Consider the following 12,540-nt stretch of genomic DNA (forward strand, 5'->3'; position numbering starts at 1 on the left):
CCGGCTACCACCAATGACCACCCTGACTGGGAACACAACAGAGAGTCCCTGATGGAGCAGGAGAAAGGTGGGATGCAGAACTCAGATTCTAGTAAGAAGACCAGACTTAATGGTCTGAGACTGGAGAAACCCCGGAAAGCATGGCCTCTGGATTCTCTATCAGCCCATTACTAAAACAATTTCCGAGGCCAACTCTTCAGACAGGGATTGGACTGGACCGTGGGACATAAAGGGATAGTCGGGAGGAGTGCACCTCTTAGCTCAAGTAGATACAAGAGACTAAACTGGTAGCTTCTGTCCGGAGGTGAGATGGGAAGGCAGAGAGGGTTAGGAGCTGGCTGAATGGACATGGGGAATCAGGGGTGGAAAGGAGGAGTGTGCTGTCACAATACGGGGAGAGCAATTAGAGTCACATAACAATGTATGTATAAATTTTTGTATGGGAAAAAATAAGAAAATTAAAAAAAATTAGGCTGTTAAGTTTCAACAGAGTGAATATTTGCGTCTGCAAAAACAACAATAAACCAAATGCTGCACACTTAGCTGATGTTTGTGTAATTGTTTATCAGCATTGTCAATATCTTCTTTTAAGACAATCATGTCCACTATAGAAAACTTTGAAAATACAAGTGGGCATAAACAAAAGTAAAATTATTTGTAATCCTGTAAATCAGGGAAGACCAAACCATTGTTACCATTGTGATTTCTATCCTTTCAGTTTTTTTCATGTACCAGTATTTTCCATTATTTTAAAATCAAGTTTTTTTGACTTTAGTTTGAAAGATTCTATAACAAAATCCATATATTTCTCCTTCATTCTCTAAAAAACTACTTAATATACTCCTATGCTAAATAAGTTTGATGTGGGATTTTAAATACTGAACTAGTAGATTGTGTTCAGGCTAATATAAAAATCAAGTAAGTTATCTTTTTACAAAATAATTATACATCTGAATGTTGGAAATTGTGTCTTCTTCCCTGGGTAAGTACAGTAGTTAATCTTTTATAAGATTAATATTTGTTACAATTCTGTGGTAGCCACTGCTAGTATTCAGGAATATCTCCAGTTCTCCTTCCCTTCGTAGACACAGGAGAAAATGAATTTTCCAGACCCTGTTGCAGTTAGATAGGACCATGTGACTAGTTTCTGCCAACAGGTTGTGAGAGAAAATGAGTGTGTCATTCTAGGGCAAAGCAATTTAAGTGCTAATGTGAGGTTCTTTGTTCCTCTTTCTCTACCACTGAGAACACTGAAGCATGCTTTGAGAAAAAAGGCCACAAGACCAAAGCTGCCCTGATTGATGAGCCACATGTGGAGAACAGCTTAAAGCAGACCTTATGTGTGAGAAATGTTCATTGTATATTTGTATCACAGTCATAATTGTACTTTTTAAAAAACATTATCCTTGAATAGTTTTGGAGGTTCTACTGAGACGCTAATGGGTTTTTGCCTGAGCAGGCTCTCTAGTTGCTTTAGTGTGGGTACATCTCTTCTTGGTTCCCAAAATAAACCCCCAAGTGGCAGCAATGGAACTTTAATTCTGCTGACTTCTTGGCTCTCTCAATTTTAACCCTTCTTTACTGATTTTGTTTTTGTTTCTGATTTATACACATAAAATATTCCTCATTAATGACAGCAATGATGAGAACTTGGGTTTATGGTTTGACCATTTGATGGTCTCTGTAGAAGACTGATAGATGTTGATTCTCTGTTGTGTAAGAAACAAAATTTAGTTTGTTAGACTTTTCTTTGTCCATTCTGAGTTCAATTCAGTTAATAATTTTATACCTACTGTGAAGGAGACCAACTCGTTGAGATTTGAACTGGTGAGTTTTTGTGTTTCTGTGTTTACTTTTGACCCATGGCTGAAACTGTAGAACTGAAGCCATAAGGTTTCTGTGTGTCTGTAATTCAGAAAGGCAACCTGTTGTGTGAGTATAAAATGTTTCCCTATTTTAAAAGGTATTAATAGATTAGACTGTCTCTTAAATTAAGAGTTCTATTCTGACCGATTTTATAGAGCTAAATAAGCACTTATGTATCAAATATTCCTAACGTTTCCAGAAAACAAAATGAGCTTCTCTTTAAATATGCTAGACAAAGAAAAAGAAACTCTTCTTACATAAACTACTAGTTCAGAAACATTTTAAGAATCCAAGTTCACATAATTAAGGTAAGTATTTGCAAACCTGACTAATTTTTTCAGGGTTATGTATAATACAAGCAAAAATTTTATTTTACTTGTGTTTGTTTTCCCATCCAGAGAACAACTAATCTGAACTTTCTAAACTTACTTATACAAGTTCACTGATCAAATAAGCTAATACTACTCTTTTTAAAAAAAAAATTACTTTTTCGGTCAAAGTTTACACAGCAAATTAGGTTCCTGTTTAACAATTTCTACACAAATTTGTTTAGTGACATTGGTTACATTTTACACAGTGTGAACTTTCTCATTATTTCCATTCTGGTTGTTCAGTTTCCAGTAATCTAGTTTCCCTGCCCCCCTGCCTTCTTGTCTTTGCTTTAGAGTAAGTGTTGACCATTTGGTCTCATATGGATGAGCACAGTACTCACGAGTGATATTGTTTGTTTGTTTTATGAGTCAATCTGTTATTTAGCTAAAAGATGACCTCATGGATAGTTTTGGTTCAAGGTTTAAAGAGTATTTCAGGGTGATAGTCTTGGAGAGTCCTCCAGTCTCATCTGGTCCAGTCAGTCTGGATTTTTTTTTTAAAAGTTTGAGTTCTGTTCCACATTTCGCTTCCATTCTAACAGGACCCACCTATTGTAGTGGCATCACTAGGGATGTGCAGGCGATGTGGACTGCACTGGGTGACACTGTCAGAAGGGGTGACACCAAAATGGCTGCCTATAAAATTTTTGTGCAGTGTTTCAGTAGAAATTTATTATTTTTTACAAAAATATTCCTGTAACTAGTTATGACAACAAAAAAATTTCTTGTAAGCCCAGCTTACATGTATCAAGATACCTACAAGGCTAAAACTCTATGTTAATTTATTTTTGCACCTTCTAATGCACTCAAGTCAGAGCTGTCATTATTTACCCAATTACAATGACACTTTGAATCACATGGTTTCATCTGCACACGCTACAAGCAGTGCTGTTGTTTTCACTGCTGCCAGTCTTTTTTATAGTTGGGATTTTGTCAAATTTTCTGGTGTTTTGGCTGTAATACCATGGTTATTAGCATGGGGGAAGGGGGAAGTGACAGCATGAGTGACCACACTGGGTGACATCAATTCTAGTGAAGCCACTCATCTATTCGTTCCTGATCAGACCTGTCGGTAGTGGTAGCTGGGCACCATCTAGTTCTTCTGGTCTCAGAGTATATGAGGTCATGGTTTGTGCAGGCTATTAGTTTCTTCTGAGTCTTTGCGTTTCCTTCATTCTCGTTTACTCTGGGCACGTAGAGACCAATAGTTATCACTTAGATGGCTGCTTGCAAGCTTTTAATACCCTAGATGCTACTTATCAAACTAGGATGTAGAACATAAACTTCACCTACTGTACTATGCCAATTGACCAAGCTGTCCCACAAGACTATGGTCCTAAGCCTTCAGACCCCATAAACCAATCCTGTGAGGTGTTTAATAAGTATCTGTGTGCCATAAGCGCTTTACTGTCTATATGAATATATATGGATACACAAACTTACACACAGATACACCTGCATACAGATACATCTATACATGCCCACCTATATACCCACATACACATATCTATACACTTGTATACATACATATATATACACATGTCCACATTCCTATTATTTAGTTGTTGCACAGTTCTATGTGTTCTAGCATTTACCAAAAACATCCTTTTTTCCTGTGTACTTCTTAGTGACATCACTTACCTTGGTCAATAGTGCACACTTCACCCACATTTGGTGTTATATTTCCCATGCCTAAAAATAACAAGTGTCTACTATCTAGAGAGTGCTCTCCCCACCCCTAACCTATACCTGGTAACCACCAGTAAACGCTGGTTTCAGTATGTATACCTATTCTTGTCTTTTTATAATAGTGAGATCACACAGTATCTGTTTTTTTGTGATTAACTTATTTCACGTAGCATAATGTCCTCCAGTTTCATCCATGTTATATTTTGAGAACTCATCATTATTCTTTATGGCTGCATAATATTCCATTATATGTATGTATCACATTTTGTTTATCCATTCATCCATTGATGGGCAGTTAGGCTGTTTCCATCTTGCTACTGTTAACAGTGCTGCAACAAACACAGGTGTGCATATATCTGATTGTCTTAGTATTAGATCTCTAGGATATTTATCTAGCAGTGGGATTACTGGATCATAAAGTAGTTCTATTTCTAGTTTTGTGAGAACGTGCTATGCCATTTTCCATAGTGGCTGTACCATCTACAAATATTACTCTTACTACATGATGTTTAATATCTTGAAAAATAAAAATTTACCTAAATTGAATCATAATCCTAACAAACTTTTTATATCAACAGCAGTTATGTGTCAGCTTAAATATCTCCAAGATCTTAGTGTAACTTAAAATGTTGAACTAATGTTAAAATGGAGTTAACAAAAGGAATAATTCTTAGATGTCTAAATAATTTTTAAGTTTAAGTAAAAAGGATACTGAAACTGATTACTAAGCATAATTTTAAGTTTACATACTTTTGCTTCTTATTTGTATAAGCTTTTAGAGTGGCTGTTATCTTTGAATCATGTTAATAAACGGGTTCACTTTTGTCATTTTAAGGTGTAAAAGAGATGTATGTGGCTGTAGAAGTTTATGTGCATTCATGAACTTTACTAGTCTGCTAAAATGCTTGTGTCTGACAGATGGCTCTTACTGTCCACCTTCTCCATCTTGTTTTCTCTCTAAAATAGAAGTTATAACTGGTATAGGTAGTTAAAGCTCTATTAACAGCAACAGTGACATGCTGTGTAAACGTTCACCAAAAACACAATAAAATTTTATTAAAAAAAAAAAAAAAGAGTAATAGTGACAGAGAACTACAAGTGTGTAAGTCCTTTTGGTTTTCAAGGAAGAAGAGCATTTTGTCCCAAAGTAAAGTGGTGGTTTATTCCATAATATAAAAGAAGGCCAAAGCTAGAAAGTGAATTTGATTTGCCTTGGTTTACAGTAGTGGAAGATACCATGAAATATGTTAAAATTTTGGCAAAATTCACTTGGTTTTGATGGGCTTGCTTTCTTGGTTTACTGATTAATGCATTCATCTACAATATGAAAGGTTATTCTTTATCTTTTGTATAACTGGTCTAGATTCCAGAATAATTTTCTGGCTTTGTGTTGGTTTGATGTGTTCCATATTTCTTAACCAGATCCATAACTTCCCTTAGATAAGTTTGTATAGAAAAAATGCTGTATTTCAGAAATTGTATACTTTATACAATGGCCCTGGAGATTTGTCAACACCTTCTTTGTCCATTATGCATTTTTACCTGCAAGGGAAATATTGTTCATATTCCTATGAAATAGAGAATTTTACTCTATTCCAATTCTGATAATATTGGTTATTGTAATAAGTTAACCATGGCTATTCAGCCTGTAGTTTTTGTTTTACTCTGTTGAAAGCCAGAGTTTGTGTCTTCAACAAAGAAGGACAGAGTCTTATGGAAAGGATGTACAAGGTACTCAAAACTATTGCTACTTAAAGAACAGAATCTTGAGTACAGGATTCTGAGCTGACATTGCTTATACAACTTTCAGACTGTACAGCAGACTGGGTCAGGACTTCCTGAAACAGATGCTTCACGAAAGCAGATTGTTGATCTAAGATCCATGCAAAAGCCAACCCCTATAATCAGCCAGTAGATGGGGGAGTAGAAAAATGACAGAGTAAGAAACAGGAAGGAGGTTTAAAATTTTTTGAGATTACTATGATCAATGAACATCTAAATAAAGCAAGTCCTTCCTTTTACTGTTTAGAACCAATTAGTTTAGAAAGTGGTCAACAGTAGCTTTTGCTTAGTGCCAAAGCCATTATCAGAATTATGAGGTGCAGGAAGGAAGAATATAAGCATTAAATTTCTTTAGAAACTAGCTAAATCAGCTGTCTTCCTATCCGAGACACTTAACTGGACAAGTACAGGAAGTGGTGTAGGTTGCTTATTTAGGCCCTGCCTACCTTAAAGGAATCATATACCACACTGTTATCTACTCCATAAGGGGCTCAAACGTGCTGCAGGAAGCTGTTTCACAACTGCAAGGTACCATAAAGCTGTGCTTGGTCATATTACCCTCTCATTCAAGGAAGGGCCAGGTAACACCAAGTAGCACTTGCAAAGCAACTGCAGAGTCATACAAAAACTTATTTCATAAAATTAAGTGTAGTAAAAAAAACATTTTTGATGTCAAAAGACATAATACAAAACAGTGGTTTATAAGCCGAGGTCTAGAAAGGGTTTTCAGGATTTCCAAATGCCCAATGGAAATTGTACATTCACTCATAATAAAGTTGTATAGGCAGACTAAAATGACAAATATTTAATTTTATCTATAACACTCAGGTAGCGTCACTGTAACAATGCTGTTTAGAAATGCTAACTGGCTGTTACTCCCCCACCTTTTTTAAAGGAAAAATAATATATACTGTTTGTAAACATCTTCAAAATATCAGAAATTTCAAAAGTAAATCCTTAGAATATGCCCAAGCATCACAATTCAGTGTCTGTCTGCATTGCTGGAAAAATACTACCTAGAGGTAATAAATATACAGGTAAGCTATGTCGTCTTAAAAAATATTATTCACAAGAGTGATGAGCTGTTTTCGAAATGCTAGAGTTACATAAGCCATCTATTGAAAATCCTTACTTGGTATCTATTTTCTCACTTCCAAATCTCAACTGAACATCATACTATACTGGGCTCTCAGGTGTGAAAAACAAATGTTTTCCACATTCTCAGGAAATATGAAAATTGCTATAATGAAGAAAAATGGCATTTGATGGGTTATTTTGAGTCCATGTGGGGAGAACAAGAATTTATCTCAATTTGTTCTTCCTGAAATATTACTAGCCATAAATGGCGAAAAAACAAAACAAAAAACCACAACCAGATAAAAAGCTATTACGTTTTAAAACAACTTGGCTTTATTATTCTTTGTTAGTTAAATCTTCCATTAAACTGTATAGAGCCCTAATGATTTGGTCCAAAATTTTCTTTTATTATAAATGGAAATAATAAATTTTGAATTTAATAAAAGTTTCTGAGTCAGATAAATATTCTTTAAGTTATATACTAAAGAGATACAACCAAGAAAGAGTAGGAAGTAAGGTAAAGGCAGATACAATAGGTATTAACTGGCTACTTAAGGAAATATAACTCTTTTCAAACGTCTTTTATAAGGTTTGTTATAAAAATACAATCAAATGGCTAATTTCTCACCACCCCCTTTCTCTTGAGATACCATCATATTATAGTATTCCATCATCTGAAATCATTACACTTGGACAATAAGCCTTCTTATATTAGTAAGATGGATTTGGCAGGTTGTTAGTCTTCATAAGGGGATCTGAAGTAAGTCCTTGCTTTGCAACTAATCACCTGTGGTACTTGGGGTAAGACAGTTGATCTCTCTATGGTTCTCAGTTTCTTCATCTATAATATGAAGCAGATAGACCATTAATAACAAACTCTGAGGTCACTTCAACTGCTTATGATTCAACTGGTTTATTATGAGAAAGCCTGACATTATTTGGCATAACTAAAATAAAAAGAAGAGAACTTGGAATCAGAAGATGATGACTTGAATCTGCCTCTACATTTATTGGCCAAGAAAGTTTTAAAGCTTTAAAATGGAAGTAATAATGTTACTTGACTCACCTGGTTGTTAGGTGGATTAAATCTGAAAACTATAAGCCATTTAAATTTGTTATTATAACTTGTTTTCATTACTTTAAATTTCTACTGAGCTTTTAATTTAAAGATCTTTAAGATTACAGGTGAAAAATAGCACTTAATTTTAATTCTCATGCTATTGTATCATTGTGAATGTTAAAAATATAATTCTAATGGACATAAAAATCCTTCCCCAATTTTTTTTTTAAAGCTGTAGTGTTTTATTTAAAATGTAGTAGGAATCCACTGAAGTGTTTTTTTTCCCAAATTAAGTATTTATTTTATTGTACTTTAGATGAAGGTTTACAGAACAAATAGTTTCTCATTAAAGTTAGTACATATATTGTTTTATGACATTGGTTAACAACCCCACAACATGTCAACACTCTCCCTTCTCGACCTTGGGTTCCCTATTACCAGCTTTCCTGTCCTCTCCTGCCTTCTAGTACTTGTCCCTGGGCTGATGTGCCCCATTAGTGTCATTTTGTTTTATGGGGCTGTCTAATCTTTGGCTGAAGGGTGAACCTCAGGAATGACTTCATTACTGAGCTAAAAGAGTGTCCAGGGATCATACACTCGGGGTTTCTCCAGTCTCTGCCAGGCCAGCAAGTCTGGCCTTTTTTTGTGAGTTAGAATTTTATTCTACATTTTTCTCCAGTTCTGTCTGGGACCCTCTGTTGTGATCCCTGTCAGAGCAGTCAGTGGTGGTAGCCGGGTACCATCTAGTTGTACTGGACTCAGTCTGGTGGAGGCCGTGGTAGTTGTGGTCCATTAGTCCTTTGGACTAATCTTTTCCTTGTATCTTGTTTTCTTCATTCTCCCTTGCTCCCGAAGGGGTGAGACCAGTGAAGTATCTTAGATGGCTGCTCACAGGCTTTAAAGACCCCAGACGCTACTCACCAAGGTAGAATGTAGAACATTGTCTTTATAAACTATGTTATGCCAATTGAGCTAGTGTTCCCTGAGCCTTTCCCGATTTTGAAGTGAAATCCAGTGACAAATAAATGGTTTATCTATGGAGCTTAAAATGAATTAAGGTTTAGTAAGTAAGAACTAGGACTGGAGCTAGTGAGGAAGAGGTTGAAGACTGAAAGCTAGAGAAAAGACAAGTTGTTATGGAGAGTGAAAAGATAACATGTAAATTTAATATTTAGCTACTGACACCAGGACAGAGTATACATTTAATAAATATTATAGAATGAGTTAATAAATGAGTAAATGAATCTTTGGGATTAGATGAAGTTCAGGAGAAAAGAAAATTTTTACTTTATTGCAGATTAGATGAGATCTCAAAATTAATAATCACTTGTTGTCGTTAGGTGCCGTCGAGTGGATTCCAACTCATAGCAACCCTATGTACAACAGAACAAAACACTGCCCAGTCCTGCACTATCCTCACAATTGTTGTTATGCCGGAGCCCACTGCTGCAGCCACTGTTGCAGCCACTGTGTCAATCCATCTTGTTGAGGGTCTTCCTATTTTTCGCTGGCCCTCTACTTTACCAAGTATGATGTCCTTCTCCAGGGACTGATCCCTCCTGATAACCTGTCCAAAGTATGTGAGATGTAGTCTCACCATCTTTGCTTCTAAGGAGCATTCTGCTTGTACTTCTTCCAAGACAGATTTGTTGGTTCTTTTGGCAGTCCATGATACCATTCAATATTCTTTGCCAACACCACAATTCAATGGCATCACCTGTCTTCCCTTTTTTTAAAAATATTTTATTGTGCTTAAGGTGAAAGTTTATACAGCAAATTATGTTCCCATTTAACTATTTTTATACAAATTGTTCCATGACATTGGTTACAATTTTCATGACATGTCAGCTTTTCCATTATTTCCATTCTGTTTGTTCTGTTTCCATTGATCTTGCTTCCCTGTCCCTCCTTGTCTTCTCATCTTTGCTTCTGGGTAAATGTCGATTGTTTAGTCTCATATAGTCGATTGTTTAAGGGAGCACAATACTCACAGGTGATACTGTTTATTTTATAAGCCAATCTATTATTTGGCTGAAATAATAAGCCACTCCCTGCTTCAGTTCCCAGTTCAAAGGGTATAGTTTTAGGGGTTCCTCTAGTCTCTATCAGTCCAGTAAGTCTGTTCTTTTTTAAGGAATTTCAATTTTGTTCTACATTTTTTCTCTCATTCTATCCAGACCTTCTATTGTGCCCCTGGTTAGAACGGGTGGTAGTGGTAGCCGGGCACCATCTAGTTCTTCTGGTCTCAGGCTAGAAGAAGCCGTGGTTCGTGTGGGTATTAGCCCTGTGGACTAGTTTCTTCACTGAGTCTTTGGTTTCCTTCATTCTCTCTTGCTCCAGACAGTTGTATCTTACATGGCCGCTTGTAAGCTTTTAAGACCCCAGACAATTCTCACCAAACTAGAATGTAGAACATTATCATTATGAACTATGTTCTGACAATTAACTGAGTTGTCCCATGAGACTACGGTCCTATGCCTTTTAACCCAGTAAACCAAACCTGTGAGGTGTCTGGATATGTCTAGGAAGTCTCTGTTAACTGTGCCCCTCTGTGCTTTATTATACAACTACTCCTCACTTATCAGCTATTTCATTATCCACTGTTTCGCATTTATGACAATAGTAAAAAATCTACTATCTGACTATTTTGTGCATTAACAACGTACATCTGGCAGTAATGAACGCTGAGGTGTGAGGAGAGAGTAATGCTGGCTATAATGGTTAAGGTTATGTGTCAGCTTGGCTGGGCCATAATTCTTAGTGGTTTCACAGTTATGTAATGTAATCTGGCAGTTATGTAATGATGGAGTCATCCTCCATTTTGTGATCTGATGTGTTCATCCTCTATTTTCACTTAATGCCAACTTTCACATTAATGACCTGGTCTTTGGAACCTAACCATGTTGATAAGTAAGGAGTGGGTACATACATCTTGGTGAACCTCTGTGGGTATAATGTAAATTCCTAGCAGTGGATCAGAGAGTATAAGCATTTACATTTTGATAGAGATTACCAAATTGTCCTCCAGAAAGACTGTAATAATTTACACTACAATCAACAGTGTATGAGAATTGACCATGGCAGCTCTAGGTAAAAAACTTTCGTATCTTGGTTAATCTGATAAGTGAAAATGAGATCTCATTTTAATTACCATTTGCATTCCTTTAATTATGAGTAACCTTGGCTATCTTTTAACATATAATTTGAACATACATATTTCCTTTACTGTTAGCTCTTTTGGACCCCCACAGGACTCTCATTGTTGTAGCTGAAAAAACAGCATAATTAAAATGTGTCTAGATTCTTTAAACAGACAATTTCCATGAAGCTCCACTTTAAAAAAAAAGTCAACTTTATTAGGTTCCTACACTCTGCCCTCCCCCAAATGATTCACTAAACATAGAATACTTTCTTCTACCTAAGTATATCAACCTACACAGGTTGTATTCTCTACTTAGTTTCAGACTTCAAACAACCAGTAAACTTTTCATAAGAGTAAGTGAGTACTAAAGGACACACTCAAATCTTCTTTCCTGGACTTATACATCTCGTATTTATTTTTTCTTATTTTACTTACCTGAAAAATAATATTGGATGCTTCCCCAAACTGATTTTAAATTCAAAGACAGCCTCCTAAGGATATCCGTACAAAAGGGGTACTTTAGGTACAGAAGTTACGCATACAGTTCTCTCTCACTCACACACACACACACACCTGTACACACATGCAGACATGTCTGCCCGTGTCTGAGGTGAAATGTACATAAATTTAAATCCAAATGAGCCTACCTTTAGCTTAACGACCCAATGTTATTTAACTGGAATCAAACTGTTGACATTCCTTATGAATATCTCTAGGTCTTTAGAGCGTCAGCTGGTAGATATTTGCCTTTAATGCATATTACTTATTTTTAGCAGTTTGCAATATTATGGACTTCTACTCTTTCAAACTATCTTAAACAATTTGTCCAGAGTACCTTGTAAATATCTTAGACCTCTCAGAAAATCTGTTCCTCTCCCATTTCAAGTGAAATCTTAGCATCACTTTCTTCCCTTTCCTTATTTCAAAACAGCTTTAGGGTTCAACTGTCTTTTGGGATATGTCATTTAGTCTTACTGTCAGTCATCACCCAAGATCTGAATTGGCACACTGACCAATGCATCTACAGATTGTGAACAGTCAGTTCTGGGTTAAAGAATTACTCAATTTTAAAAAACTCCTTTACTTCAAAATGCTAGTATTTCTTACCTTATTATGATTAGGAATTTAACTGTTGTCTTTGACTTTAATTATGTCTCTCCCTTGCTTTTATACATCTTTCAGATATTAGGAACTCTATCAATGGGTTTGGATTTTTTTATATATATAATCATATATAAGACAATGTCAATTTAGTTTTACAATAAGTCATCTTCCACTGAAATCCTAAATGGCTTAGGAGCTATATTTTATATACTGAGAAACTATCTTTTAGTACCTAACACTTACTAAACAATGATCATGTGGTAAGCATTTTACATAAATTTTCTCACTTACTGAAGTTCAGTAACTTGCCCAAGTCACACAGCTACAGAACACTGCAGAACCAGGAGTTACACTGGGGCAGTCAGATTCCAGGGTCTATGCTTTTAAACTACTAGGTTTGTTGATATTGTCAGCTGCTGTCGAGCAGGCCCCTGACTCATGGCAACCCC

The 12,540-nt window shown here is 35.9% G+C and overlaps 1 protein-coding gene across 9 annotated transcripts in view; it reads right to left on the reverse strand.

Annotated features, from left to right (window-relative positions):
- TMCC1 (transmembrane and coiled-coil domain family 1) overlaps positions 1–12,540 on the reverse strand; it is a 202,611-nt gene that overhangs the window by 40,155 nt on the left and 149,916 nt on the right. The window lies entirely within an intron of this gene.

The sequence above is a fragment of the Trichechus manatus genome, unplaced genomic scaffold (assembly GCF_000243295.1).
Source record: "Trichechus manatus latirostris isolate Lorelei unplaced genomic scaffold, TriManLat1.0 scaffold00001, whole genome shotgun sequence".
In the NCBI taxonomy this organism is placed as follows: Eukaryota; Metazoa; Chordata; class Mammalia; order Sirenia; family Trichechidae; genus Trichechus; species Trichechus manatus.